The sequence below is a fragment of the Triturus cristatus genome, chromosome 4_1, assembly GCF_964204655.1.
Source record: "Triturus cristatus chromosome 4_1, aTriCri1.1, whole genome shotgun sequence".
Lineage (NCBI taxonomy): Eukaryota > Metazoa > Chordata > Amphibia > Caudata > Salamandridae > Triturus > Triturus cristatus.
The window spans coordinates 133,338,204-133,343,288 of NC_140585.1; the positions used below are offsets into that span (position 1 = coordinate 133,338,204).

General features: G+C 39.9%; 2 non-coding genes across 2 annotated transcripts; both read right to left on the bottom strand.

Annotated features, from left to right (window-relative positions):
* Positions 1-422: 422 nt before the first annotated feature.
* Positions 423-495, bottom strand: TRNAR-CCU (transfer RNA arginine (anticodon CCU)). Its single transcript has one exon. It is a non-coding gene; the product is annotated as a tRNA-Arg (tRNA).
* A 3,108-nt stretch (positions 496-3,603) lies between these two features.
* Positions 3,604-3,676, bottom strand: TRNAR-CCU (transfer RNA arginine (anticodon CCU)). The gene has a single exon. It is a non-coding gene; the product is annotated as a tRNA-Arg (tRNA).
* Between the last annotated feature and the right edge of the window lie 1,409 nt (positions 3,677-5,085).

A 5,085-nucleotide genomic window follows, 5' to 3' on the forward strand; every position in this document is an offset into this window, starting at 1 on the left:
CTCTACATAGCTCTGGACGTTTCCAGACGTGGAGTGAAACTGTTTTGAAAGTAGTACAAATTGCTCCTTCCTGCATATGCTAATTTTTCACACTCACATAGGTTGTATAAGTTTTATGAATCCTGGCTTGACCTATTCAAGTAGCTGAAAGCCTGTCACCACCTCTAGAAACAAGATTCACACCAATCCAATTCATATCATTTTTTCCAAAGGAATATGTTCTGGCCGGTCGAAAATGCATCTCACAAAAATAGGCATTTAAAAATCTACTTTGCAGTTTCAGAACACTAACATGACTGTGAAGTGTACACAAGTAAAACGGGACAGTTTCAAAGTACCTAATCCCTCATAAAATTCTGAGAGGAAGCATGTAATAAATCTACCTAATTTTCTGGAAAAGAAAGAGGCAGGATTTTTGTTATCACCTCAGATGGGACTCAAACCCACAATCCCTGGCTTAGGAGGCCAGTGCCTTATCCATTAGGCCACTGAGGCACACATGCATAGCTCTTTTCTAGAGGCATTATTTAACTGTATTCTATGGTCAGACACCGGTGTGTGCACACAGGGCATTTCTCACTTCTCTCTATAAGTAAACTTCCCATTTTCATCCTCTTCCATCCCCGACTCTAACGCTCTCTTCTATGCTATAATGGAGACTTTGCAATTTTAGCAAGTGGAGAGAAATTGGAGAACCACTTTCGACTCCACACTTCTTCTTCACTTACTTCTTTTCTCAATATACTGGGCTTAGAAAATGGTATCAAGCCATCCTTATCATCAGTAGGACGCGGAAAGAGGCACTAAGTCTCCTAACCAAGTTCAACCACACTCTGCAACTTAACCATTGCACTACAAATTAGGCAACGGGGGCATCAGCAAAGGCAGCCAATGTGCCGATCCTTTATACATTTTGTGTAGTACTTTTCTTACTCGGAGGCAAAATCAGCACTTTAACTGCCCAAATCATACAGATTTTACCAATGTAGCACTCTATGCACACATAGGCACACACCTTGCAGTTCTTCTACACACACTTAAGCTAAAAACCCATTCTGTCACGTCAAAATTCTGCAAACCTATTACATATTCAGTGCGTCGGCATAGAAGCACTTTTTAATGCCACTAAAATGCACAAGTAGTTAGACTGAAGATGCAACCTGAATGAGTTTACAGTATGTACTCCACTTTATTAATGATTAGTACTGAGAAAGTGAGGACTACAAGAGTATTGGAAAATACTTTTTCCACTCTGAATGTAAAGCAGATTGTGTGACCATTGGCCAAAAACGACCACGAAGGGACTCGAACCCTCAATCTTCTGATCCGAAGTCAGACGCCTTATCCATTAGGCCACACGGGCATCCGTCCACCTGAGATGATTTTTATCATGTAGGTGGTATGCATGGATGGTGGTATGCATGGATTATTGAAAGGTATTCAGGTTTACATCCCATAGTGTTCTTTCAGCTCTTTTCGCTGGAAGCACTTTTTTGGAATCTATATATTGAGAATTTTATGAGTACGATATGCTTTTGTTTTCCTTTTTCCATACAAACCTCTTTCCTCATGAGTTTAAAGCTCATTTGTATGCTCTACATAGCTCTGGACGTTTCCAGACGTGGAGTGAAACTGTTTTGAAAGTAGTAAAAATTGCTCCTTCCTGCATATGCTAATTTTTCACACTCACATAGGTTGTATAAGTTTTATGAATCCTGGCTTGACCTATTCAAGTAGCTGAAAGCCTGTCACCACCTCTAGAAACAAGATTCACACCAATCCAATTCATATCATTTTTTCCAAAGGAATATGTTCTGGCCGGTCGAAAATGCATCTCACAAAAATAGGCATTTAAGAATCTACTTTGCAGTTTCAGAACACTAACATGACTGTGAAGTGTACACAAGTAAAATGGGACCGTTTCAAAGTACCTAATCCCTCATAAACTTCTGAGAGGAAGCATGTAATAAATCTACCTAATTTTCTGGAACAGAAAGAGGGAGGATTTTTGTTATCACCTCAGATGGGACTTGACCCAACAATCCCTGGCTTAGGAGGCCAGTGCCTTATCCATTAAGCCACTGAGGCACACATGCATAGCTCTTTTCTAGAGGCATTATTTAAATGTATTCTATGGTCAGACACCGGTGTGTGCACACAGGGCATTTCTCACTTCTCTCTATAAGTAAACTTCCCATTTTCATCCTCTTCCATCCCCGACTCTAACGCTCTCTTCTATGCTATAATGGAGACTTTGCAATTTTAGCAAGTGGAGAGAAATTGGAGAACCACTTTCGACTCCACACTTCTTCTTCACTTACTTCTTTTCTCAATATACTGGGCTTAGAAAATGGTATCAAGCCATCCTTATCATCAGTAGGACGCGGAAAGAGGCACTAAGTCTCCTAACCAAGTTCAACCACACTCTGCAACTTAACCATTGCACTACAAATTAGGCAACGGGGGCATCAGCAAAGGCAGCCAATGTGCCGATCCTTTATACATTTTGTGTAGTACTTTTCTTACTCGGAGGCAAAATCAGCACTTTAACTGCCCAAATCATACAGATTTTACCAATGTAGCACTCTATGCACACATAGGCACACACCTTGCAGTTCTTCTACACACACTTAAGCTAAAAACCCATTCTGTCACGTCAAAATTCTGCAAACCTATTACATATTCAGTGCGTCGGCATAGAAGCACTTTTTAATGCCACTAAAATGCACAAGTAGTTAGACTGAAGATGTAACCTGAATGAGTTTACAGTATGTACTCCACTTTATTAATGATTAGTACTGAGAAAGTGAGGACTACAAGAGTATTGGAAAATACTTTTTCCACTCTGAATGTAAAGCAGATTGTGTGACCATTGGCCAAAAACGACCACGAAGGGACTCGAACCCTCAATCTTCTGATCCGAAGTCAGACGCCTTATCCATTAGGCCACACGGGCATCCGTCCACCTGAGATGATTTTTATCATGTAGGTGGTATGCATGGATTGAGAACATATTATTGAAAGGTTTTCAGATTTACATCCCATAGTGTTCTTTCAGCTCTTTTCGCTGGAAGCACTTTTTTGGAATCTATATATTGAGAATTTTATGAGTACGATATGCTTTTGTTTTCCTTTTTCCATACAAACCTCTTTCCTCATGAGTTTAAAGCTCATTTGTATGCTCTACATAGCTCTGGACGTTTCCAGACGTGGAGTGAAACTGTTTTGAAAGTAGTACAAATTGCTCCTTCCTGCATATGCTAATTTTTCACACTCACATAGGTTGTATACGTTTTATGAATCCTGGCTTGACCTATTCAAGTAGCTGAAAGCCTGTCACCACCTCTAGAAACAAGATTCACACCAATCCAATTCATATCATTTTTTCCAAAGGAATATGTTCTGGCCGGTCGAAAATGCATCTCACAAAAATAGGCATTTAAGAATCTACTTTGCAGTTTCAGAACACTAACATGACTGTGAAGTGTACACAAGTAAAATGGGACCGTTTCAAAGTACCTAATCCCTCATAAACTTCTGAGAGGAAGCATGTAATAAATCTACCTAATTTTCTGGAAAAGAAAGAGAGAGGATTTTCGTTATCACCTCAGATGGGACTTGAACCCACAATCCCTGGCTTAGGAGGCCAGTGCCTTATCCATTAGGCCACTGAGGCACACATGCATAGCTCTTTTCTAGAGGCATTATTTAAATGTATTCTATGGTCAGACACCGGTGTGTGCACACAGGGCATTTCTCACTTCTCTCTATAAGTAAACTTCCCATTTTCATCCTCTTCTATCCCCGACTCTAACGCTCTCTTCTATGCTATAATGGAGACTTTGCAATTTTAGCAAGTGGAGAGAAATTGGAGAACCACTTTCGACTCCACACTTCTTCTTCACTTACTTCTTTTCTCAATATACTGGGCTTAGAAAATGGTATCAAGCCATCCTTATCATCAGTAGGACGCGGAAAGAGGCACTAAGTCTCCTAACCAAGTTCAACCACACTCTGCAACTTAACCATTGCACTACAAATTAGGCAACGGGGGCATCAGCAAAGGCAGCCAATGTGCCGATCCTTTATACATTTTGTGTAGTACTTTTCTTACTCGGAGGCAAAATCAGCACTTTAACTGCCCAAATCATACAGATTTTACCAATGTAGCACTCTATGCACACATAGGCACACACCTTGCAGTTCTTCTACACACACTTAAGCTAAAAACCCATTCTGTCACGTCAAAATTCTGCAAACCTATTACATATTCAGTGCGTCGGCATAGAAGCACTTTTTAATGCCACTAAAATGCACAAGTAGTTAGACTGAAGATGCAACCTGAATGAGTTTACAGTATGTACTCCACTTTATTAATGATTAGTACTGAGAAAGTGAGGACTACAAGAGTATTGGAAAATACTTTTTCCACTCTGAATGTAAAGCAGATTGTGTGACCATTGGCCAAAAACGACCACGAAGGGACTCGAACCCTCAATCTTCTGATCCGAAGTCAGACGCCTTATCCATTAGGCCACACGGGCATCCGTCCACCTGAGATGATTTTTATCATGTAGGTGGTATGCATGGATTGAGAACATATTATTGAAAGGTTTTCAGATTTACATCCCATAGTGTTCTTTCAGCTCTTTTCGCTGGAAGCACTTTTTTGGAATCTATATATTGAGAATTTTATGAGTACGATATGCTTTTGTTTTCCTTTTTCCATACAAACCTCTTTCCTCATGAGTTTAAAGCTCATTTGTATGCTCTACATAGCTCTGGACGTTTCCAGACGTGGAGTGAAACTGTTTTGAAAGTAGTACAAATTGATCCTTCCTGCATATGCTAATTTTTCACACTCACATAGGTTGTATAAGTTTTATGAATCCTGGCTTGACCTATTCAAGTAGCTGAAAGCCTGTCACCACCTCTAGAAACAAGATTCACACCAATCCAATTCATATCATTTTTTCCAAAGGAATATGTTCTGGCCGGTCGAAAATGCATCTCACAAAAATAGGCATTTAAGAATCTACTTTGCAGTTTCAGAACACTAACATGACTGTGAAGTGTACACAAGTA